The sequence below is a fragment of the Sebastes umbrosus genome, chromosome 10, assembly GCF_015220745.1.
Source record: "Sebastes umbrosus isolate fSebUmb1 chromosome 10, fSebUmb1.pri, whole genome shotgun sequence".
NCBI lineage: Eukaryota > Metazoa > Chordata > Actinopteri > Perciformes > Sebastidae > Sebastes > Sebastes umbrosus.
This window is the reverse complement of record NC_051278.1, coordinates 9,836,009-9,863,096: the sequence shown is the minus strand read 5'-3', so window position 1 is coordinate 9,863,096 and position 27,088 is coordinate 9,836,009. Positions and strand designations below refer to the sequence as shown.

Sequence of the window (27,088 nt, the reverse complement as noted above, 5' to 3'; positions counted from 1 at the left end):
TTTTAATTTTCGACATACTATACTATGACTTTTTTTTGACATACTACACTGACTTTTTTTTATTTTTTGACATACTAAACTATGAACTTTTTTAATTTTGACATACTATGACTTTTTTTTTAATTTTTTGACCTACTATACTATGACTTTTTTTTAATTTTTTGAAATACTATACTAGGACTTTTTTTAATTTTCTACATACTATACTATGACTTTTTTTTAATTTTTCGACATACTATACTATGACTTTTTTTTAATTTTTCAACATACTATACTCAATAGGTTAACTGAATAGACTGAAGCAATATACCTTTTCCATGAAGATATTTTGATGCACAGTAGTAAAAGCACAGGTGTAAATAATGAAAAATAATGATGATTTAAGTACTTTGTGATTTCAGGATCCAGGTTAACGGTCATGCTGATTTACTGACACTTACTGGGACACTTGAATGCAACAGAGCCATCATTAGTGTAATTAGTAACACCTGTGAGTATTCTTCCCACTACCACAAACAAAATGTCTGCTGTTAAAAAGGCCTCTAAGACCCACAGCGGTACAGATGGGTGACAGATCAAACCCACTACCGTCTGAGATGTCGTTAAATTACTTTAATTACTATTTTAGAGTATCTCTAACAGTCTAGAAACTCGCTTTAAACTCACTTCTCTCGGTCACCGGTGTCCAACGAGGCCTCCGGTACGACCGTAGAAACTTAATGAAACTATCGACAATAGACAGACTATTAACAAAATTGCAAGTGGAAAAATGATATTGCACAGTGAGAATGAAATGAAATTCCACCCTGAAAATATTGCACTGTATGAATTACACTTTACATTTTGCTTTAATGCATCACCTTTATGTTTTTGTACAAAGTTTCTTAATCAATGTGATGGCCTGAACTGAGCCAACATACCATCATATTTTATCTTAAGTACCCTTAAGAGTTTTAGTTTCTGTGTGAAATGATGACAACTTTGTATTTAAAAGCCTTTAGATTTATAATAAATGCACGTTTTGATAATCATATTGCTTTGAGGCATAGGGCAGATATCAGGACACTATTAGTGCAAATTTGAACTAAATCCAAGTGACAGGTGAAAATCCAACAGCATCTCCAGAGTGGTTTTACTCTGCATTTTTCCACCTGTGGGGGTTAGTCGATATATTGAACAGGTCGGTTGAACCTCTCAGGCGATCTCTCCCAATCCCGAGGCTGATTTATGCTTTATGAGTCTGCATTAGAGTACTTAGAGCAGCAGTGATATACGCTGAGAAATGGATTCCACTCTCATAAATGTACAGATCTGTCTCATTCTTCTCTAGTCTCCGTCTTTGAACTGTGGCTCGTGTAATAAACTCTGAACTCCAACACAATTTCCTGTCCCGCTGAGAAGACGCTCTGTGATTGGGAGATGAGATCAGAGTTAAATGTGTACACACAGACACACAGTTTATCTCATATATAGATGGACACCCACATCCACCCAGATTACATGCGCTACAGGGCCCAGAGGAACATGTGGAGGCAAGTACGAATAAACCTCAGAGCCAACCTGACACACAGGCTTACAAGACAAAAGGCTGCATAAAGACAGGCTGTAAATAGATAGATAGAAATAATCACCCTCAACCTGTTTCATAACGGCACTCCTCCTGCATCGTCTTTGTCTTAGACACAAATCTTAAAGCGCTGTGCAATTTTTCAGATTTAAATCAGAGAGGGCCTCTATCAGATGTGTCTGTTCTTCTCACTCTCACGTCAGTCCTTCAGAGCTCCGACACACCAAGCTGACCTTAAAGAAGAAGTACCATCAGAGGCCTTACCTCTTCTTTAAAAACACACTGCTGACGGACAACATGCACTTAAATTATTCTAGTTATTATCCAAAACAGTGCAGAAAGACAAACCAAATGACTTTGACAACAATCTCGGAATATGCAGCGGTGGAAAGTAACTAGTTTCCGTGCCGGTACTCCCGTCTGCTTCTCCGAACTGGGAGCATGCCAACCGCCATCTAAGTTACTCTATATAACGTTAATACACTGACTATAAGGATGTATATATACCATACATGCAGCAGCGTCATCATGCAGAAACCTACGTCAGGTCACATGACATCACAAACGTTTTTAGAAAGGCTTGGGAAAATAACATTTTGATGCTAAAACATACGTACTTCGACTAAAAATTTGAATGTTGGGATCTGAATACATAAGAACAGCGGTGGGAAACTACAGAATGATATAAAAACCTAAAAAATACTAAAAAGAAATAATGGGCCTGCCCTTTAATTAAAGGATCTAAATACATTTTACGAGAATATGTCTGGTAAATCAAGGCTGCAAAAATGAGTGAATACACTGATTCACTACTGAAACAGTCAGACAGCTCTGTCTCATCGACAACCTCCCACTCCAAATATGCTGAATCAGCCAACTTTAGTGCCAAAAGTGATGAACAAAGCAAGTTCAAGTTTCACTTTATTATCCAGAAAGACTCTTTAAAAAACAACAGGCGATGGTCAGCCACAAAATGGTAACCACCAATGTCCCAACGACGGCCGGTTCGGTGCGTCAGGGCCCTCAACGTTTCACTTCAACCTTCAATTTAGTCTTTCCTCAGTACTCTGAGCCCGAGCAACCCACTCCCTCTCCCTCTCTCTCATTCTTTGTCTCTCTCCCTCTGTAGCCCCAGGATTTTGATAAACACAGTTGATCCTGGGCCTATGCACCGAGTACGGAGTGTTTGAAGGGCAGCCTTTCTACTCAGGACCTTGTTTATTCTGCCCACTCCCCGTCAACCGTGTTTAATGTCACCAAGGCTTTTCTCTCTCCCCTGAACACACACACACACACACACACACACACACACACACACACACACACCAACAGTCTTTACATAAGTTGTAACAAAAGGGAGCGAGAGAGTGAAATAAGGGAAAGAAACAGATAGCAGCTCCATGTGTGTGTATGTGTTATTGGAAGAGGGGGAGGTAATGCATGAAAGCCCGGGCTGCTGATTACATCTCTTTTGAGGAGAGTGTGTGTGTGAGAGAGTGTGTGAGTAACGGGGGGAGTTTGTTGAGTAAAACCAGGCATACCAGCGTCTTGGCACATGCATACGGTTTTGGCATTTTGGGTTTTGTTCGGAGAAAAACAGCATTCCCTCCATCCAGAGGCTTCAGAGAGAGCAGAGAGGCCTGTGTGAGTGCATTAAGCCTGTTTGAACAGCGGGTTTGTAGGCTGTCAGTGCAGCACTCAACTTAAGGTGTATGATTTGTGAAGTGTGTGTGTAGTTCATGTTAAAAGTGAACCAGCAGTGTAATCTGAGTGCTGACAGTCTAAATCCCTAGTGGGAAAGTGGCTTTTGTACAGTAAAAAAGAAGAAAAAAGACGTGACCCAGATAGCTTGCAGCAGTGTACATATCATTATATTATATAACATATAATCAAATATCATTCATTAAAGTGGGGAACACTTGGTTTGGAAAATATATAAGTTGTGCAGGATCAAGGGATATCCTTGGAAAATTAAACAGCGACACAGAGTTCAGGATTTTTTTGTTTCATTGTCAAAGACTTTCATTTGTTTTTTTACTTTAAAGCGAATTATTCCTAATTATTGCTTTCCTACTTTTCAAGATTGCTGCTGTATTTAAAGCCCCTGAATGAATGCTGGTTTCAAATCTGATGTATTTCAAACTCTGAGAGGGTGGAGCTACATACAACCAAACACTGAATAAGACATTTTTAGGCTATAAAATGTTACAATTAACACACTGTGAAAGGGTTAAAGTTGTCGGAAAAAAGATGAAAACACAAACAATATAAACTTATATTTTTGTCAAATTCAGCGAATATCTCATCACATTCGGAAATAAATAATGATTACATCTACATTTCTTCAATCAATTTTGATGCTTCATCCTTCCACCAAGTTTCATGAAAATAGGGCCAGTAGTGTTTCGGTAATCCTGCTGACAAACAGACAAACAAACCAAACCAAAAGGATTATTTTGAATCTTGCTTTAAAGACGTTACCATTAGGTATTTAGGAATGAAATAACAAACTTGCGCAGCTAACCCTGACCCCAGACCAGGTAAGGCTCTATAGCACCAAAGGCCCCAGAGTGTATCATATTGAGCAACGGTGTGTTTTATTGCAAAGGAATCTGTAAGACGAAGAATATGTTTTTTCGTCTTTTAAAAAGTTACATATTAAGTGCACCTAAATATATCCTGGGTCGTATCAGCAGCCAGCAGACCGGGGGTTTGTGTTCCCCACTTTGTCTCTACAGGCCGACTTGATAGATTTCTATAAATCAATGTGAGCAGCAGCTAAAGACATTTATACACTGGGCCTGATGTTTTACTGAGACCTGGAGTGGACAAACACACACACATAAATGCACGTGTGCACATAAAACCCTGAATGGTTCACGGACGAGATCATGGATGCAAGCGCACTACACATACACACACACGTGCACATTTTTTTACAAACACATCCAAACTCACACACGCAAACAGCCCTCCTGAGGTCCAGCCTGCTCCACAACCCCCCTTTGAAAACTCCCAAACCTCCCAATGTCTGCTGAGTTCACAAAGAATTTATTAGCCGAGCCACATCTGCAAGCCATTTCAGCTGTTGTTGTTGAGTCGGACCGGGTCGAAGAGAAGGACTGGACACTGCATCCAGACCCCCCTTTTTACCTCCCCCCCCACACCCTCCTCTCCCTGGGTCAGGACATCTTAAGGAGGTCCAGGGATGACGGAGAATGGAGACCAGCAGGAAACCCATCCTACCATTTCATGCTCAGGGGGACTTTATTGTCCAGGTCCGGTGCTAAACCCCTCAAGTTCATTAACATGTTCAAACTGCTTCAAGGTTTCTTCACCAAAACACCCCCACAACCCCTCCGACCCCTAAACCCGATCTATTGCAACAGCAAAACAACGGTTCTTTTCTCGAGGATTAACATTCAAATGGTGCATACAGTACAGGCCCCTTTGACGTTCATATTAATGGTCCTGATGCATGTGAATGAGACGCAGCAGGGGGGACGGAGCTGGATGAGCCCGCTGGATATTTGCATGTTTCATTAATCTGCTAACATTTGTCCTTGGGTGGGCCGTGCGTGTGTGTGTGTGTGTGTGTGTGCGTGTAGGAGCATTTAAATGTTCCACTATTTTCGGCATTCGATCTCTGTTGAATAGAGATCGTCTGTGAAACCACGAAAAAGAAAAAAGAAAAATGCTGTAAGAAGTAAAAGGAGCGCAAAGAAAGTTTGGGTGGCCCCATCGTGTACAGTTATATGTGTGTGTGTGTGTGTGTGTGTGTGTGTGAGCTGGGGATCTACAGTAAGCCCCGTGCACACAGACCGTCATCAGTGATGAATGGGCCTACCTGGTGAGAGGGCCCTTCATGGACACACAGACACACACACAGTCGTCTTGCAAATGGATTACACTGCACCTCTGTTTCATCTCTTTTATCCCCCCCACACACACACGCACACACGCAGACACACACGGAGTGTAATCCACTGTGTGTGTTTATATTGTCCATGGCCCCCAGGATTACAGCAGCTAAGCGGGGAATGCTGGGAAACAGCAGGTGAAACGCCGTGATGGGTCTTCTTTCCGTGACGTGTAGCTCTGGAGCAGCGGAGCTGAGGTGGTCTGGGAGAGAGAGACAGAAAGAGAGAGAGAGAGAGAGAGAGAGAGAGAGAGAGAGAGAAAAGGAAAAAATGGGAAAGTAATTATGAATATGTTGGTGCCTTCAAATGAAACTCGTGAGCTCGTGTTTACAACATGGGAAGTCGTGTACACGTTATGCTTGGCGTTCGAGTGGTTAAGTCGTGAGAACACCGCTGCTAAGCAACAGCAATATTAACGTTACTGTCGACGTCTAGAAGCCACAGAGGCTAACAATTTAGCAAGCTTGCAAGCGGGTAACATAATGCAGTAAATGTGAAGGCATAATGACAGAGGAACAAGATGAGGCCGTTGGGAATATCAACATTTTACTCAGACATATTATAAAATTACCAAGAATTACAATATACAACTAAAATTACAATATATTAACTTATTATGCATATTAAAACATCAACAAACACGTCACAACTCGCAAATTTTCCACTTACAAGGTTGTGAATATCACAAGAGGGGGGCGTTCATATGGACTCTTCTCGTGAACACGGTAAACACAACCCCATTTGAAGGCACTTGCTAAAAAACTTCAAACTATTTTGTGTGTTTGTGCAAAGCAAGTACTCATTCATTCACAAAATCTTTCATTGGGTCTTATTATTAAAGTTTTAGCCATAGTTTCTATCTGTTATGATAAGATTGTACTCACAAAAGTAATTGTTGAGATCTGGGAACACAGCAACGTTGCTACAACAAACTCCAAACAGGAAACATGACAAACAGCTTCGCCAGATTTTTCTGAACCACTTTAAAAGTGAGCACACGAGAAATGTCTGTAATAATGAAATTGGGAACACACACAATGGCAAGAACAGTTGGTTAAAGCTGAACCAGGATGTCGGTCCATAAACTATTGGATGGATGTTTACGATGGAAAGTTTGGGTAATAATTTTACCATTGACTTTGTTTTCTCAACCAAATAAATCTGGCTGCTCTTCTTTCATGCCTCATAGACTTATTTTTAGCGACGTTGTCGCATTCACAAATCTCAGCACAAAACCCGATGAGTACAATGTTATTATTACCAGAAATGCTGGCTGAAACTACAAAAGACCCATGCCTTAATAAACCATAACTGAACTTTAGAGCTGGAGAGCACAACAGAGAGGCACCAAAGAGAATCACAAACGTCCTCTGCTGATCGCTGAGGGCAGCAGCAGTTAACCTGCCCGTCACTTGTTCTACAACTGAGGAAACCGCTGTCCAAACAAGATACGCTGCCACTGCAACACCCCGCTCTGACTCATCTGACTCATCTTCCTCGCTTTTTATCACAGACACCACTTTCCCACAGCCACATCCAAAGCTATTACTGAGCAGCTTCCAGGTCAAAGGTCATGGTGGCAGCCTGGGTCCCTAAAGCTTTATGAGATTCCATGAGCAACAATATCCTGAGATTGTATCAGAATATAGCACGAGATTATGATTATGCCAACAATTTACACACGCTATATAGCAAATACGGCGACCACTTTGTGTGTTCCAGGGACTAGCGTCACCGCAATTACTGCGGTTGCAAGTCGTAGTGACTCAGGTCCCTATTTTAACGATCTATAGCACATGGTCTAAAGTGCATGGCGCAAGTGCATTCAGGGCCAACTCCACTTTTGCTAGTTTAACGGTGCATAATCTGGGTGCAAAGTAATGTGCAAGAGGCAAAGGGGTTGTATTTAGTCTCTTATGTGAGCAGATGTATGTGGTCCTTTGACGGTGGACCCTCTGCCTCCACCGTCTCCCGTTCCTCTGTCCCATCAACAACTCCATTTCATTAATGGAGCTGACGTTACTTGTTTCAGGCTAACGTTAGGCAGCTGAAAACTGCTCAGGTTCTTCCAAAACTCCTAGATGTCGTTGTCAAAAGTAACGTTACATAAAAAGCAAAGGTAAAAGTAGGAAATTGTAGGACAGTCAGTAGTGTATTGAAGGGAGACGCCACCGCAGTAATGGCGACATGTATATGTGTTAATCTTCCATACAGTATGAAGTGCTGGAGGTGTAACACTGGTATCATGTCTATTATTTAGGTGTAGCATTATCTTAGAGTGTAAATGAAGCCCGCGCCACGCTGGCGCCACACTAGATTCAGTCTGTTCACTTTCCTGGATTTATGTGTGAGAAGATATTGATAGTGATCTTCTCCATAACGTCTGCATGTCTGCATGGCCTTGAAAAATAGTCAACAGGCTCAATAATACGGCTTTTTTGGGGGGGAACTGGTTACCAAGCTTGCCAAAGGAATTTGTCTGATGGAAGGAAGTCTCTGGTTCCCAAGCCAGGGCTATTTGAAGCTGTAAGCTCTGGTAAAGCTGCTGAATCGGGATGTTTCCACATGCGGACATCAGATTTTTCTAATTATAAAAGCAGCAATAAGCTCTAATGTTGATACTAATAGAGACACTCCAGGTAGCTGGTGGTGTAAATGTGGTAGAAATGGTGTATCAGTGTGTTTTGAGGACAGCATAGATGAATGGACCGTACATCAGTCTGAATGGTGCTTTATTCTGGCTTCCCACATTTCTCTGGATTGTGAAAGGCCAACGTGCTGTCATTTGATGGCTGTTTTGAATCGCTTTCAACATAACATTTCCAACAGCCCTTCTCGATACAAAACCGCCATTGACTGATTGTCAAAATCCTGCAAAAAAAAAGCAGTTATAATTATATTTGCTCCTTTCAAATGACAGCCGCTTGGCCTTCTCTGAGACCCCCCAAACCCTTTGGGCATCCAAGGTTAAAGCATCTGGAAAGGTTTAGCTCATATAAATGCTTTATGTTTGTCTAATGCTTATTTTGTGATTTCATCTCGCATGCTAGTTTGAAAATATTCTGTTTCATTGCCGAGTGTTGCTAATTGCTAATAGCGTTTTTATCTGCCCCGTAAGATGTGATTCTCTTGCCAAACTATCTTAAATGTCCTTTAGACTCAGGTTTAATTACAATAGACAGAATAACTATAGACAGAAAGATGAGGATGTGGCGAAGCAGCAGAGAGCTGGAAAAAGAAAGAAAGGAACGGAGGGGATGGATGGGAACAGAAAGCAGGAAGGCGGCATTCATCAGTCATTCAGTTATATAAGCCTGCTAATTGAGTCAGTGCCGAAATCAGAGCTATCAGACCGGTGAGACAGACAGACTTGGCCGAGGAGCTGGAACACTGTGAGGAATAACACACAAATGATAAGGCCGTGGCCTCTTGGGCTGCCGAGTCATGTTGTGTCTTTAATGCTGTTTTAATAAACCTGGAGATCGAAGCAAAAAGTATAGAAGCAAAGAGACAAAGCTCTGGTGCTTTTTTGACAACAGCCGCTAAATGGCGCTGCTGTAGCCGCCATTTTGGACTGAAAACGCCAATGAGTCCATGGCAACGGATGTATAAAGAGACGTCTGTAAATCAGAGGTTCATTTGTTTTTCTAGGTGAATCAACTTCCCAGTACGAACACTTAAATAACCCTCATTTAAATCATTATGTCCTTATATATATTTTACTGGCGTTCGGTAGTCGCTTTCAGTCCAAAATGGCGGACGTGTAGCTTTGCTGCTGGGGTCTGATGTTGCAGTGGAACGAACAATTGATTTTCACTCCTTAGCAATATCTGCAGCAGATCCGGGTGCAACAGTTGCTGCATTGATTTCTGTTTTCTAGTAACTCTTTAACACATCAGTGATGTCTCGTGCAGTTCGTGGGAGAGAAGCTGTCAATCACAACATTTGTAAACACTTCCTGATCATTAACTAAATCTTCTGGCATCCCAGCTGTGTTGTCCGTTTGCCAACAAACCCATTACAGGTCTATTTTCCCTTAAGCAGGTATGTGCAGTAAAACAAACATTGTAAAAAATGTGTGATTAGCTCTGGATTATACAAATAAGCTTTAGAGATAAAGGTGTAGGATTTCATTCCCCTTAAACCCGACTGTAGGCGTGTGTGTTTAGGTGCATGCAAGCAAGTGTTCCTGTATTCATGTGTGTGTGTGTGTGTGTTGTGACGCCACAGAGGAGCCAGGTCGTAATGGTCCAGCTCAGTTTGTTTGCACAGCCACCCAGAGACCCAGCAGGTCCACAGATTCAATCAGAGAGGATGTGGTTTCACTTCTAATTTTACACAAACAGGTTCGGCTATACGCTGTATGGGTGCCTGTAGAGCCGGGGATGAATGGATGTACAGATGGATGGGTGGCGGGAGATATGAGCGTGTGTATCGCCTTTCTTTGTCCGCCTTCATTCATGTTTGTATGTGAGGCATGCAGGAAAAAAACGAATTCTGTTTGTGCAAAAGCATGTAGAAAGTGTGTATGTGTGTGTGTGTGTGTGTGTGTGTGTGTGTGTGTGTGCGCAGAATTCCTGACCCACTGCTCTTACAGTGGAGCAGTAATGAGCTTATTAGTCTGGGGATGTATTTAAAGCAGGTCACAGCAGTCTGGATTATTAACAGCAGACTGTACGCACATGGACATGTGATATATGTGGTAGTGGCAGTAATTGTAACAGCAGTAATAATAGTTCAGGCAGTGTTTGTGCTAGTTGTTAATGGCGTGGTTGTGTAGTTTTGTTAATAAGAGGGATGTGTGTGTCGCATAATTGGGATAATTGTAACCATTTGCCTGTGGATGCACACATTTTTCCTAAATGCTTGATGCTATCCAATATCCACACTTCACATACACGTTTGCGAGGATTCCCACGGTACCAATAAGAGGGCATGTATTGATATGGACATTGGCGATACTGTATGTGGTTATGTTCATGTCAATAAAGCCTGTTTGAAATGATAAGGACATATTTTGGATCTAACTTCAACTTCATCTTTCAATAATGATGAATGAAGCTTCTACTCTCACTGTGGAATAATTTACCCCAAAGAACTGGACTACATTAACGGCTGCTTATGGCTACAGAGTGAGCAGGTTTAGTAGTTGAAAACAGGGTTTTTGGTTGCACGGTTTGTGGCAGCTGCCAATTCTCTGGTGCTTGCTGTTGTTTCCCTTTTCCCTGGTGTTTTTTTGGTTGAGTTGCTGAGTGATTAGAGGGTTATTCAGTTCACCTGTTGCGCAGGGTGTGGGGACTGGCTCTTAAATGATAGTTGAGAGCAGCTTGGTGCATTCCCCTCTTGGCCAATCAGGGTGTAACGACGCCCTTTCTGTAGGGCTTAAAAGAGGAGGGAAACTGCACACCCAGTGTCATTCTGATCTCTCCTTCGCTCAATGCAACATGTGTTATCAGCTTTATCAGAAACTCTGGTCTGTTTTGGGCCCTTTTGGGATTCTGTGATCTTTGTGTTTTGTTTGTTGAGAGTGTTGACTCCTAGTTGGGGAAACAAGTTAAGTGCCAACCAATTGGGTTACCTGCACTGGGACGTTTAGGTACTATTTGTGCAACGATCTGGCTTGCCTTACAATAGCCTAACGCCTGCAGGCTGTATTTTTGTATTCTATTCATTTGTTGATTTTCAATGAAACCCTTTATACCCATTTCTTTTAGTGTATTTTATTTGGGAAAACTTTAAAGGAGGGTAAAAGGAAAAATAAAACCAATATTTCAGTTTCCTTAATTGTTTGTTATTATAGAGGCATTTGTTCATCATTGAAGAGGCATTTGTTCATTATTATTATTAAGAAGGCATTTTATTTTATATTATTATATGGATGGGAACTGTTTTTCAGTCTTCTGACTGAACAACTAAAGTCTGGGGAACTCAGTACCGCCACAGGTTTAAACAGCCTCTCTGAGCTAGACTGCAGTGATGGCAGTAATTGAGTAAAAAGGTGGGTAAACACACAGGTCAAAAGTTAAAGGCAAATATTGACCCACTGACTCGAGACCAGGAGGCTCGAGAAAACAGCTCCACAAAACGAGCGAGGTGAACGAGGAGACTGCGAGACATTACCCGTGGAAAGTTTTTACTGCAGGTTCATAGAACGGCCGTCTTGGACAATTTTCACAGGCAAAGAAAAGTCGCCCCACAGATCCAACTCTCTCCATTGCTATGTTAAGCTTTTCCAGCAATGAGACAACAATTTAAAGTTCAAATTCCTTTTAATTCCCTCAGAGTCGGAGGGAGGAATTTGTTTCGGCTCAGATGAAAATTGCTCTGACATTTACAGCACCTCGCAGTGCCATGCAGAACATAAAAACAAATGTATCCTGCAGACAGAACAAAGTGCAACATTACCGTACACTTAATGTTCACAGAAGAAGAAACTTTGTGTTAAACATTATGCTGCTTGCTCGCATAGCTGCTTTTATTTCAATGCAGTCGTTTAGTGATCCGACAAACTCAACAATTACTTTCCAAACTTTCTTCTGCGTCCTTCACCCTGCTGGCCAAACCTTCCAGTTCCTTCTTAAGTTACAGTTGCGTATCGCTGACGTCTGCACAGAAAAATTAGACCCTTGAAAAGATGTCCAATCTCCGAGTTCGGACAAAGAAGCTTATTGCCTTTCATAGTAAATTACCTATATCAGTGTATGCATATCTTAGCTATATCTTCAACTGCTTTTGCTTCCAGCGGGCATTCATTATGAAAACTCTTGAGTTACAGCCAAGCAACTATCACGATCAAGACCCCTGGGTGGAAATCTAGAGCAGAGGCCATTTTGGTTCTTCAATGACACGTAATGGAGGCCATTGAGTGGTCCCTGGACAGGAAACCAGGGGCCGTTGGGGGTCGTTGACAGGCGTCACTGACCCCTTTCTCCGCTCATCTGGGGAGAAACCAGAGCCCTCCAGCTGACAACACAACATCTCCTCACATTCAGGCCCGGCCAAAGATTTGGTGCTAATAGCTGAGGAATGATGATTGTCCCCGCGGTCGGGTTTCACAGAGGAGACGTTTGCGGACAAAGAACAGGGAGGGAAGAGTCAGCTCAGTGTCACACACTATGTGCATGTAAGCTCCATAGAGATAGACTCCACTGGTTCTTTGTTCGGGGAAATGTTCATAGTACTGCTTAATATTTTTAGGTACCCCTAAAGTTATAAGTGGTTTGAAATGGTCTATAACTGCCACTGTGTCTGGGACAAGACTTAATTAATCTCTAATATGTAGTTCCTAAATATTGAGGACTATAAAGATAATAAAAAGTACTTGAGAACAGACTTCACAATTTTAATGAAACAGTATGATTTCCTCACAGATATCTGTGAATCTACCACTTTCTTCATGAGTCGCGCCTGATTAACTCTCACTAACTGCTCATTAGGTTCTAATTAATAATGTAGTAGTTGCTCTTTTGTGCCCTCTCAGGTAAAATAGTGCATCCTTATAAGGATCATTAATAGGAATTTATCCTTGCTTATTAATTACCTTACCACGAATTAGCATTTTTGTGTGTTTCAACTACAGAAATGTGTGTAAAGGCCTTTACACACTGGGGGTGAGACGAATAAATGACGAATTACGAAATACTTGGCTGCAAATATTTTGCATCAAAACTATTCATACCGGCAGCGATGCAAATATGCGACACTTGCAGCACTTTTATGATAAAAGGTTTGAGTAGATTTGCGCAGGCAGAGGACTAGCTACCGGGATCCTATTGACCCAGAGCGTCTGGCAGTCTGTCTGATGTAAACTGTTGTATAGCTTAAGCCACCGTACGCTATTTTATCGAGTTTCCTTTAAGCGAAATGCCCAGTTCCCTCTGGTAAACAATTACACAGTGTATATGCCTAGAGTGGAAGGCGTGAAAGAGTGGATCCGGTATGCACTGCCTTGTGCATGTAAGCTCCATAGAAATAGACTCCACAGGATCTTTGTGTGAGGAAATGTCCATTTTTCTACCCTGTATTTGTGCCTACGAACATGCTATTAAAAGCAAGTATATCATAAGCTACAATATATATATATACAGTATATAATACAATGCATATATCAATACCAGTCTGTCTTGTAACCACAGTCAAGCTCCGTTATACTTGAATCTTGTAAGTTATGAATTCAGACGACACAACCGTCGATCACCACAAGACCCACATACACAAATACCCCGCTCAAATAATGACATGTGCAGCGAATCAAGAGATCGAGTGACACTCGGTCACACAGATCCCTCTCTTCAAACACTCAAACCCACCACAGAGGGAGAGCGAGAGGCCCTCCACTGGAGCGAAAAGTCAAACTCTGCCTCAGAACCAAACAAACAAGAAGATTTGCTCAAGACGAGTAAGACCGAGCGGGATTAGTGTCGATTGCATGAAACACCAACATAAAGGACATAAAAGAGTGACTTGGATGTCGCAGACAAAACTCCGCTTTGCTTTTCAGACCACAGTTGTGAAGTCTGAAGATCTGGATGTAGGTCAACAGAGCCCATCTCTCACTGTCTCTGTTTAAAAAAGCATCCAGACCTCTCGTCCTTCCTCCAACCACAGATATCCTGCAGTTTCTGCCAAGTCTTCTCCTGGCTCCCATTCAACAAGCAAGCACAAACCTCCCCTCCTCATCCCACCATCCATCCCTCCTTCTTCTTCTTCTTCTTCTTCTTCCTCCGTCTGTCTGTTGTGTAAACCCCATAACTACAACCATGGGGATTTTCATGTTTTTACAAGAAATGAAGTCTGACATGGCCCTTAAAGGTACAGCGAGCCGCGTGACCCCCAGGTCCCTTGAAAGCTATTCAAACCCCACAAGAGCAAATTAAAAATGCATCGTCATTAATCTGAAGTGACATCTGTTTTTTTTCCCCTAGTTCAAGGAACGTTTTTTTTTAAGTTAAAGGCTCATCCGTCCATCTCCCTGGCAAAGCACTATTACCACTAATCCTGCTGTTTTGACTCGGGACCCTCTTCACATGGAGGGCCAAGAGGGAAAAACCCTATCTGGGCACATGCAACCGAAACCACACGACTTTATGAAGGACGTGTGAAACTCTGCAAATATCTGGGTTTGGGGTAATGAGAGGGAATCTGATGTATAGCACGGAAACATGAATGCTGTTTGTTTTGCCCTCTTGCCCGATCCTTTCCCTCAGATACACGTATCAGTGAATCACTGTTTGTGTTGCTGGTACATTCAAGGAGCTGATAGTTGTATCAAACCTAATTTTTATTGGCACAAGTCAAAAGCAAATACCAGTGCTCCAGCAGTCAAGCACTATACACACACACACACACAGATTTCTTTGTTTAAAGATACGACAGCGTGCCTGGGGTGTAAAATTAAACTTGGTTTAATCAACAAAGCTCCTTTTTTTTTTTCTTTTTAGTCGCATAAAACTGTCCACAGATCCTCATCCAAGATTTGAATGTGCAAGCATGGGAGTTTAACGGGCCTATATTCCTGAAATACAATCATGATTAAGTTTCAACAACATTTGAATGCCAAACAAGCGGAAATAAGATCTGATCTCTTGGTTTAACTTGTTTGCGTCAACATGAAATGCATAATGTGGTTGACATGTTCTTATTAGTGATGAGAATAACAGCTCACAGAGACATAAAAGTCTCTATAGTTGTTTTCCCGTCATTGGAATGAGACTGAGATTTATGGGAAGATTGATTTCAACAAATCTTTAGTCACGCTGCATGCATGCAAATGTAGTCACAACAGACGGAAACTGAGCGAAAAGTCACGGCAGAACTGGTTTTCCTGAAAGTAACCAGACAACAATCATCCCGATTTATCATCACCCTTTCAAAAAACGCAGCTCACACACTATGATGCGCAGTAGTGATACCATTTACTAAAGAGGCAAGTCAAATCCATTAAGTTGTAGGACAACAGATAACAGGTCACAGGTCACCAGGCTTTTGTCCCCCAGGATGAATCTGTGATGATTTACTATGCTGGAGAGTCTCATCTTGCTTTGCTAAAGTAAAACACACACACAGTCTTAGTATTAACCAGCATTAGACCACCCATTGAAAAGAAACACACGCACACAAATAAGGCCAGATTTAATCCCCGGTGGTGGGAGATAAACTGGGAGCCTGAACATGACACTCACAGTATCAACAGGCCTGGAAGGGTCACTGAGGGAGAGGGCTTGTCCTTAACGCCTGTGTCCCGACGGAAGACTTCCAGCCAGACAATGATGTGAATCTGAGAGGCATTCTGGGAAGCTGACTAATGAGGGGCTAAACCCCCAACAGACGCTGACGTGACAGATAATAACTAAAAGACAAAAATGAGTGACGCCTGCAAGCTAGATCAGGACGATCTCTGAACCCATCAGATATCAGTCTGACGACGGTTTAGCCTCTGGGGGTGACGGCCAATATTTCTGGGGTTTCTGGTGTAGCCAGCGGATATCTGGATAACATGCGCCGGTCTGATAAGCAACTTGAGACACGAGAATGGAGTTGGAGTCGAGAGACGACTTCTACGACCGGATTGTTTCACAAGTAGCCAGTTTACAAGCTAATTTTAAGCTAATAAAAAGCTAAATTGTCATCAGACGATAGCCGGTTGGTTCCGAGATTGCATTTCGGCCAATGCTGTGACATATGAGCCTGCCATTGGCCGCATATTAGGTTTGCCGCAGTAGTCAGTGTTACCGTTGCTCAAGCATACACCGATTACATTACTTTCCCACCGCCCCCACCGTCGTTTTTTTTTTTTTTATAGAAACAAAACCCATTTAGTTTATTTTGGCGTATCAGCACCGTGTTACCAATACATAGTTGGGCAACAGACACTACAGACAGACAGGGAAAGTGTCTGCTCCGTACAGAGTCTCAGCACAGAGCAGCAGGAGTCATATTTCACACACACGGGACGAGAGACAGTTGAAAGACAAGACGATGGCGGAGGATTTGGTGTCAAAGAGAAAAGCAAAAGTGCCTATTTGGCAATATTTCAGATTTAAACCCAATGCGGCAAAGGAACCATAACGTTATGGTATTTGCATATTTTGCAAGTGCACTGTCGCTGCATCCTGTGCTTAGCGCCACCCAAGACGATTGTGATTGGTCTAAAGAAATACAAGCCAGAGCATTTTTTTCACCTATAGCAGAATGATAATGTATGAAGCCAGACCTTTCTTTAGCGCTGACACAGCGCTGTGGAGATACTAACTTGCATGCAACCAAAGCCCGCTCAAACGTGATTGGTTGAAAGTGATCGGACTACAAACAGAAACCAGAGTGCTTCCGATACCAAAACCTTGTCCTTTTGCCTACAGATTGCCTACATATGCAGATATCAGTTTATAGAGATTAAGATCAGGCAGACAACTCACATTGCAGTGCGACCGTGACTCTACTTGACTCTCGCAATACGGCAGACCCATATCCAGTGCATCATTTGAAATAAGCTGACGTAGACTAAAACTGTATATTGGTATTAAATTAAACACAGTTTGTAAGTGGACCATATCTGATTTTTAATAAAACACTCGGCCTCATACATGTACTGCACATCAGCGAGCTCATACATCAGTCTAAGCCTAATATGCAATGAAATGTTCAAAGTGCTTTCCTGTAATACTGAAATGGAGAACGGTACTCAAGGACTTTATTTTCCTCTTCACACTCCGTCCAACGTGCCATTTATTGTGGCATTTCTGAAGTGCCATTATTAGGTGCTATTACGAGGTGAATTGCAGCCTATCTCCCGACACACATGCTAACTTCAATGATACTGTAAATGTACATACGCTCCCACACACACACACACACACACAGCAGCTGGTGCATAGGCCTCCCATCTGTACATCTCAGACACTGATAGACCCCCATTACTTTAATATGAAAATCACAACCACATGAAATTTCTCCCATGGTTCAAACATACAGCGGCTGGCGACCGCACTGTATGGCAGCCTGTCGCTCCAGTTCTGTGTTTTTTTTTCCTCGCCTCCCTCATCTGTAGATCAGGCACTTCAAGGTTTGCCAACCATAACACAGTTGGCACAGAATTTGCCCTCCCCATCACTGCGGTGCACGCAAACGTTGTTTCACGTCTTTCTTCTCTCTTTCTTCATCATCTGTTTATTTTGGTTTTCCTTTTCTTTTCCGAATGGAAATTTTGAGGTCGATTGGTGTTGCCTGTTCCGGGCGAACAGTTCCAGGCACAAAGGGTAGGATGAGGGATGGGCGGAGGGCTGAAGGGAGACAGCGAGAAGTCGCGGGGGAAATTTAGATATTTAACCGGCAATGAGGGAGCTTCAAAACAGCTCCCATGTGTTCTTTATTTCAGCTGGGGTTTGATGGCAAATGGAGCGAGGCGAGAGCTGGCTAGACCCTCTACCCGACACACAAGTACTGTACGCACACACACACATACACACACAAAGACGAACATACTCTGCCCACTATCCCCATCCGCCAACCACATCCACTGACTACAAACCGATGCAGAGCAGAAGACTGTACTTTCCCAGACCCTGCTGCCAGTTTGGACTTATTGCATTACCTTGATTTGGTTTATGACAATACAACAAGACACTGCGGTTTAAAGGAATGTAGGACTGCCTTACAAAGCCATGACTATACACGTATTGTAGATTACAGTCGTCCAGGGGAGGCAATTGAGAACACTTTCTCCTTTCCAGGAGCAATCTGATTCAATCAGTTTCAGGCCGGGGAAGCTGCCAGTAGACTACCGCAGAGCAGGACTTCCTGCCTTGCTCAAGGGCAAACAATGCAACTGAGGATGACTCATTCACTTCTTCAACTTCCTGGTTGGTCAAATGATTGAAAGGAACACCCGTTCAGCCACACTGTGTCATACTTACAAGATGAACTTCTTGGCCCACAAACATTCTGGTTAATCACAACTCGGGTCTCTTCTATCTGTAATGATGCGATGGTTGTTTACAACAGAAATCATGTTCCCAGTGGCCTTTCAATTTCTCTTCCAATTAAGTTTAACCTGTCTGATCATCTGCTCGTGCTTCTTTTTAGGGAGGTTGTCGAGCTCTGAGACCTCAGCAATTCATTTGGTCAATACAATGTTAGCTAGCAGCTATTAGTGCTAACAGCACGAATAGCGCAAACAACTGCAACAGTTCACCATATCTTTACATTGCAAATAGTTGTTTGCTGCTATATTAAATACTCAGAATTTCGAATTTACCACCTTTAACAGAATGAATTTATTGGCCATAGTTATCAGTATCTGACTTAAAGGTCCCATATCATGCTAATTTTCAGGTTCATACTTGTATTTTGTGTTTCTACTTGAAAATGTTTACATGCTGTAATGTTAAAAAAACAACTTTGTTTTCCTCATACTGTCTGTCTGAATATACCTGTATTTACCCTCTGTCTGAAACGCTCCGTTTTAGCACATTTCAACGGAATTGTAAAGGAATTTGCGTTGCTAGGCAACAGCTTGGGTCCATGTTTGCCTCCTGTCAGCTGATGTTATTTACATACACTGCAACAGGAAATAAACTGGGGACACATTTAGAGTGTTTACGTTTAAAACCGTGTAATGGTCTAAATATTGTATATTTGTGACATCACAAATGGACAGAAATCCTAAAGGCTTGTTTCAAACGCACAATTTGCAAAATGCAAATGATCATAAGTGACAACAAACATGTCTCAGTTGTTCTTCAACTCTCGCTGCTTATCAAATTGTAATCCATTGGAGTAAATGTTCTGTTTCTTACTACTAGGAGGGAAGGCGGTCATGGAAACAAGTATATTACAGATAAACACAGGAGGTGAAGCCGTCCTCTGTTTGTTCTGCTGTAAACATGGAAGCACTTTCATGCTGGTGGAATGCAGCAGCCTTGTGTTTCTGAGTGCATGTGTGTGCTTTCATGTATGAATGTGTATAGAGCTCCATATCTGTTTATCCTCACCCTCACATGTGTTAGCGCTGTTGCTCAGCCTTGAGGTGTCAGCGATATTACTGCGTTGTGTTTCGGTGAACATACTGAGCTCGCTCGCTGCCATTTATAGCACAAATGTTGTTGCATTAACGGGCGGGACGTAAAGCTATTATAATCTTGGCTGCTGATGGGAGATGTAGCTCCGAAGTTCAGCTGCAGCCAAACTCTCAAACCCAGCAGATGAAGAAACAAGGTGACCGTGGTTAACATCAGCCTGCCAAAGTTTTGCTTGTCATTTGAAATAAATGGATTTCTTGAGGTTTCTTTAGTTTACTGCGGTGAACACATACCTTGCATTCAAGACATATGGTTGTAATGAGAGTATACATAGAAACAAGGGTCATAAATCCATGTGTGCAAGTCTGAGAAAGCGGTTAAAGACGCATTTCTCAACATCAGTATACATCTATCAAAGATACTGATGAGACCGTGTTTGAGATCGTTGGCAGCCTCTCACGCTGCTATTGCTAAAGGATAAGGCTTGAATTATAGTTGTAGTATATTCTTTCATAACATTTAGGACTGAAAGGACGAAAACCAACCGCAGCCTGATGTATCTGCTACCACTGTGACACAGTATGTGATAGCTGTCATGCTTACATTGCGTTAAGATGATATATTCCTTCATAATCAACATGACCAGTGTAGCTTATACCTCTAAGTAGAGTTGGGCCGATATCCGGTTTAGTGTACGAGCTTAAACTTGTTAGATTTTATGCAAACTGGCTGAACTGGCATTTGTCATTATGACACATTCTGGCAAATTAAAAAGTAGCCAACATCAGCAACAGGTGCCGACGGCGTCACGGCGCTAAATCCAACTAGTCTTGCGTTAGTAATAAGCAATATGACAACGTGATTAACATAAAATATGTTTGTCTATAAACGGACTAACGGAGCACAATTTACTGCCGAGCCGAGGCCGGCAACAGGAAGGAGATCAAATTTCAGTAGAGGTGGGAAGAGGTGCAAAGCGCATTTTGTGTTTGTTTAGAAAGTTCATGTGTTTTTTTGGGGGGACGAAAGAGGTGAGCCGAAAAACATAGACGAGTCTCATTATTTTCTAGTGGTAAAATTCTGTATAGCGTTGTGGTCTGGTTCTTGGCTTAATATCAAACCGGCACCTCTTAGTTAAGGCTTAGTCAACCTACCAAAGCAGTATAAACAATCAAAGTTCTTTTAACCATGAACATCATCTTCCACAACCCTAACCAGTTAGGTGTATTTGCCAAACCAAACCTTAACCATTGAAGGACCAGATCAGAAATCACACAGATTGTTTTGGAAAACAACAACATCACATGACATTGTGTCATTTAGGTTGGTAGGGTGGAGGACAGGGAATACCTTTTATATGCATTTGCTATGGGCCCAAAATACAGGAGAGGACGAACTCTTTTGGCGTGTTTGCCCACTGAGCAACTTTCATTCAAGTAAGCGGGTCAGGTCTCTTAATACTTCCAACACAGAATATGCTCGGTGATGTCTTGCCCGAGTCCGACACAGAACTACCCTCCAGAGATCACAGATGCAGTTGTGGAATTGAGTCAGAAATAAACTGCACTGTTCATAATCAAAATAATGAATGAATATGTGCAGTTGAACTGCTCTTAAAAAATAATGGGTCACCTTAACTATTAAACTCTGCTAGGCAGCAGTAACAATGAGCAACCTGTGGCCCTCCAGTCTAGACGCACTGTAACAGGTCCCCTCGTGACTGCGATTATGCTCTTAATCTCACGGAAAATGTCAATGATCTGTGCTAAATAAATTGACCTATAGCCTTGAAAACACATGCAAACATACACACACACTCTGCAGAACAGCCCGTTTCAGACGCAGGAAAAAGTGTGTTATAACAGATTGCTGGGATATACATCGATCAGGACGTTACATCGCTCCCCAGGTTCTCACATGATGTTCAAACACACACACACACACACACACACACATGACCATATAAATCAAGCCAGATCCTCGCTTGGGAGAGCTAACGGCACACCAGATGTGGCCGTAATGCTATTTTAATGTCGGACTTGCACAGAAACTTCTATAGGAACAACCCGCTTCACCCAGAGCGCCTTCAACACCTCATCATCGGCACTGGAGCTACTGAAGCGAACCGGTCAAACCCCCTGTTTCAAGATGAAGTCGAGCTTCACTACAGCAAGTGTAGGCGGTCAAAGAGTGAGTGCAGTGCAGCGGTTTGATAGCATCACTGCCAAACATGTGAATGTTTTATCTCTCTTAAAGTTTGGCGGTTCTGCTGTCTGGTGAAGATGTTTGTTAACATTGCTATGGAAATGTTGGACATAACAATTATTATCATAACAGGAGTCATGATGAGGGAATTTCCACTGAGGGAGAAGTGTTTATGTGTGTGTGTATCTGTGGAGAAGATGCGAGCAGAGATGGGAGATATCTGTTTGATGATAATGGTGGTTTGGACTGAATCATCATGCAGGTTGGTACGGCCAAGTCTCTTCATCCATTGTGGCTCTGACTCCTCCTCCTCACTCTCTTCATCTCTTTTCCCTTCTCTCCTCATAGCTTTTTATCTTATGGGAAATATTCCCGTTCTTCCTGTCATGACCTACCAGATACTTTGTGTTTAGGAGAGCGAATGTGAAAGCATTCATGGAAATAAATAAAATGATTTCAATCAGAACTAAGATTGACTTACTGCTCAGACCCGGAGTAAACTGCAGTCCTTCACACAGTTGCTCAGAGACGACAAAAGGGTGGGTTTGAGTGAATTAGACAATAAAACAATCTGATTAAACAGTGGTGTCTGGAGCGGAGGTGTGTGTGTTAGTGCATACACGTGTCAACGTATCCTCATACAACTGTTCGTATGATATTTTACAAAATGTTATTCCTCATTTTTTGTGTGTTTTCCTACCAATGTCCAGCAACACAGGTCAATTTCCGCTTGTTAAGCTCAGTTCACACTACACAACTTGCTGTCTTATAATCGTGAGACTTTAAGTCATTGAGGTTTTCACACTACATGACTGACTGGCGACCCCTCCCCTCCCGTGTTTCCCCTCAACAACTTGTCTCGCACTCTCATTGGCTGTAGCTCGTGGACGGAGTCCCCGACAAGTCCAGATATTTAGCATGCTAGATATCTGGAATGTGGTACGAGGTACGAACACCGAACTCTTGGGCGACATCAAAGCTTTTTTGATCCACCCTGACTTCCTCCCTATGCAGCATTTCTCGCTCTTTATACTTCCTGGTTCACGATTACGTGGATTACATACAAATTGATTTTGTGCTCATTCTGAAAGCTGCAGCCACAGTTCTGATGAGGATAAAGAAACAACAGCACATTACACCTGTCCTCATATCAATGCATTGGCTTTCAGCAAAGACTAGAGTTTGATGTAAGACAATAGAACTTTGAAAAGTAGAAGAACATGCTTATGACCAGTAGTTTATGGGGTTAATGCTAGTTAATGCTAGCACATTTTAGGATGGTGTTGCTGTATCACAAAGTGTGTTTCCATCCACCTGTTGCACAATTAGCACATAGAAAAATGGAGTGTAAACGCCGGCAATGCCAAAAAAATAAAGTAACATTTTGCAAAAAAGGTTTTAAGCTTGTCTGAGGTAGAAAAGTTTGTGTATCGATAAAAACTAAATGCAACAAAGTGCAATGGAAACAGACTTTGTAAATAAATATAACATGTATAATGTTATGGTCTAGATAAAAAGCAGATTTCAGTAAATTCATCAGGGAGAAACATTATAAAACCAGACATGGATGCCACCTGATTGTTGCTGTTTAAATTATATTTTATACTGTATATTGGTAGAATTTAATTTTTTTTATTCTTATTTTTTCTAACGTTTTTAACTATTCTATTATTATTTTTACTGCTTATTTGCACCAACAAACAAAAGCAAACTCCTAGTGTATACCTGATTCAGCTAGCAATAAACAAGATTCTGATTCTGATTAATTGTAAGACATTTTTGTGAACATTTTTATCTCAAACACCTGTCAGCAACATGTGTGTTTGTAGCACAGCCCCAACGGGAAATGAAGCCAAAACCACGACAGCGTTGATTAAATTAAACCCTAATTAGGTTTCATAATATCAGTTACAGGCTGTAGCTTTTTGTAAGATGCCAAAACTCCTGACAACTTGAAGTTTGGCAGAACCTCGAGGCAGCAATCTGTTTTAAATGGAATAACTAGCATTTAGTTATTTATTCTTTGTCCAGCTTCAATTGTTGACAAATGTTAATGGTTGAAAATTGTGCAATTGTCCTCCCCAATTTTTGTGAGATCTGTACGTGAGATCCTGTTTCTCACGCGCTACGCCAGCACTCTTGTGTATCCTACTGAGAGGAGCTATTTGCCATCATTGATGTAACAACATGAAAATCCTTAATATTAATTGTACGTTGTGATTTAAATGGCTCTAATGAGTCGGGGCTGCAGACAGCTTCTGCCAAACATTTCTGAGCAAAAGTTCCAAAAACAAACCGTAGCAGACGTTGGGGTGAGTCTGTCAGTCTTGTGAAATCAAACCCATTAACCTCCTCCTGTTCCTCCTCCTCCTCCTCCTCCTCCTCCTCCTCCTCCTCCTCCTCCTCCTTTACTGTAAACGGTGAAGAGTAAATACACCACAATGAGAGAGACTGAAGGCAAATAGAGCCTGGACTCTGCTCTGTTCACTCCCTCCTTTCATTCACAATCTTTCCCTCCTCTTCTCTTCCGTTCTTCAACCCTTATCATAAGTTCATGACTACAAAGTCAAACTGATTATTTTGTATTTTTGCAATGAAATCACTATATATAATTAGCTTTGCTCCCTTGTCGGTACTCCTGCCTGCTTCTCCAAACTGGGGGCATACAGACCGTTATCTACTGTAGGTAATACACTGACTACGGATAAATACCTCAAACAACCCTACTTCAAAGAATCCAAACTATCCCTCTGCACAATGGATCCTCCTAAATGTTGAATGTTAAATTTACCAATACATAAAACGTGCAGGGTTATGAGGTGCTCTAGTCAGTAGCGCATCTTCTAGTAACTCTCCTCTTTGAATGATGTAAAAGTATATATCTTTATTACACAGCTTTGTTGAATACTCCATTCTGATTGGTCAATCACGGCAATCTACGGTCTGTGTGGGAGCAGTTCTGATGTCGGACTCTGGAGAACCGTCTTTGTGTCAAATAATTGATTTCTTAAGTAACTAGCCGTGTAATAAGACGGACTCGACACATTCTCACTCTCAACTTGTCAAATACAGACGCGTGGTCAGTGGCCCTCGGCGTCTGATACCAACGCTGATACCGAGGCATCCTTTAGCTTCTGTATGAGACGCATCAGGCTTTCAACTAACTCCAATGTAAACCCATCTGCATCAGTATTAGATGCTCTGACCAACTGACATTGTATAAAGAGCAAGAAAGTGTGCAAAGGGTGGGTGGGATGGAGGGGAGGTTGGATGAGTCAAACAAACACGTGACTTTCACCCAGGAGACCGATGTTTGTGTCCCGTGTGAAACCAAGTCAACGTTGACTTATTTTACCATAGTTTTGTTACGTGGCCTACTTAACAAGCGTACTTATTTAACGTAACAAACTTACTTATTTTAACTCAAACCATGATCTTTCCCTAAACATAATGAAGTAGTTTTGTTGCGTAAGTAAACCTAAAACTAAGAAAACCTATGTTGGAAGTTTCTTTTGAAAAGATGCATGTAACAGGTGGAAACGGCATCCCTGACAAGCCCAAAACTGATGCTAGAGCGTCATAGTTTGAAGCGTAGAGCCACTGACCAAGCTGCGAGTGAGAATGTGTTGCTATACTATATGTTATGCTGATATATACATATTAGTATTTTCTTACACAAAAGAAAAGAATTAAAATTTAAGTTTGACTTTAAATTTTACACAAATTATCTATACATTCATTTTCCAGTTTATTAGGTACACCTAGTTGTGTTGAACTGTTTAAGAGAGGAGATGATTCAACGGTACAATCTTTTTGGAGGCTGCAGTTTGTGGTGCTGTGGCGTTGAAATGCATTACGTTATACTAAAACTGTAAACAAACTAATTAAAAACAAATGCACGCACACAAAAACGTAACCCTCACGAACACACACACACACAGGAACAGCAGCCAAACAGGTGCACACACACACACTCCAGCCTTTTTCCCTTATTTTTCTACCTGATTAAACACTAAATTAGAAGGCCTTCATGTTCCTGCCTGGGAACTGGGCTCTGGCACACAACCTGGCTCGAGCTCTGCTCCAGATCCTGGGAAAAATCATCATGTATGGGACTTACACAATTTCCATGTAGAAATCCAATGGAACAATATTGATATTTTTAAAAGTATGTGTTTCCACCCCCCTTCATGCACACACACTCTCTCTCTGGGACAAGGAGTTCATTGAGGGAAGAAAATGCGGCTAAGCCCTCTTGATTGCTGGAGCGGCCTTTTCCTTCGACTCCCTCGGGTCACCTGCTGCTTCACCCCACCGCTGCCATCGTATGCTCCTCCCTGCTCGGCCATTTCTCTTTTTCTTTCTTTACATTGTTTGCCCACAGCGGGCCAAGAATGTGTTAATCCGCTGAGCACGCCAGCAGATTAATTGAGGGCGTTTTCCTTTGATCAGGACGACGGCAGGCTATCTAACGCTTGAAATATTTAAACCCAATCAGCGGTGATCAATTAGCAGAACAATAGCTCCGGGGTCGGAGTTGAGGAGCAGCAAGTGCCCCCTCGTCTTTCTCTCCTGCCTTCTTCTTCTTGTGTTATTTTTTCTGTCTGCTGATGATGACCCCCCGGCCAGCAATCAGGGCAGCGCAGGAAGGATTAGACGGACATTAACTATGATTAATGGGAAAAATAACAAGGCAGCCAAACAAAGGCTCCACTTCCATGGCATCTTGGAGCCGCTTTGAAGAGGGCTTCTCTTTTCTTGATCTCCTCGCACACACCGCACACATGTACACTCGCAAAATGTGCAAATATGCACAGATGTACACACAGATACGCACACATGCAAACCCCCCACACAAAACACACACTTTTCCATCTGTAGGCCGCCTTTCACCCTGACTGAGGACCTATAAATCAAAGCCTGAAGAAAGAGAGGGAGCCCAGGACTTGTGTTTGTGATATAAAGGAGCAGAGCATGTGTGCATGCATGTGTGTGTGTGTTTGTGAGAGATTTAAGGGGAACTGTAGGGCCATAAACCCCCCGGGCTGAAAGAGAACAAAGGGCAGACATTCATTAATCTCTTTGTGCAGGCCTCTATTCTCTCCACTCCACTGGAGTACAGTCAGCCACACACACTCTGCTGCACTACTTCTTAAGGCCCTGAAACACCAAGCTGACGCTCGGCCGTCGGACAGTTTGGAGCCGTCGGTGAGCGTCTGTCGCCCTAGTTTTTGCGGTGTGTCCCGCATTGTCGGCTCTAGTCTGCCCGTGTCGGAGTTTTTGCGGCCGATTCAGCATGTTGAATCGGTGGCGGAGCCCGTCGGTGAGAGAAATCCCTCTGATTGGCTGTTCAGCTTGAGCGAATCAGTGCACGAGAAGAG

At 42.3% G+C, this 27,088-nt stretch overlaps 1 long non-coding RNA gene across 1 annotated transcript in view; it reads right to left on the bottom strand.

Moving 5' to 3' along the window:
* Positions 1–219: 219 nt before the first annotated feature.
* The window catches only part of LOC119496253, a 58,385-nt gene continuing 31,516 nt past the window's right edge, over positions 220–27,088 (bottom strand). The window contains exon 5 of the long non-coding RNA XR_005208674.1: positions 220–5,689. This is a non-coding gene — a long non-coding RNA (uncharacterized LOC119496253). The remainder of the gene's footprint in view (positions 5,690–27,088) is intronic.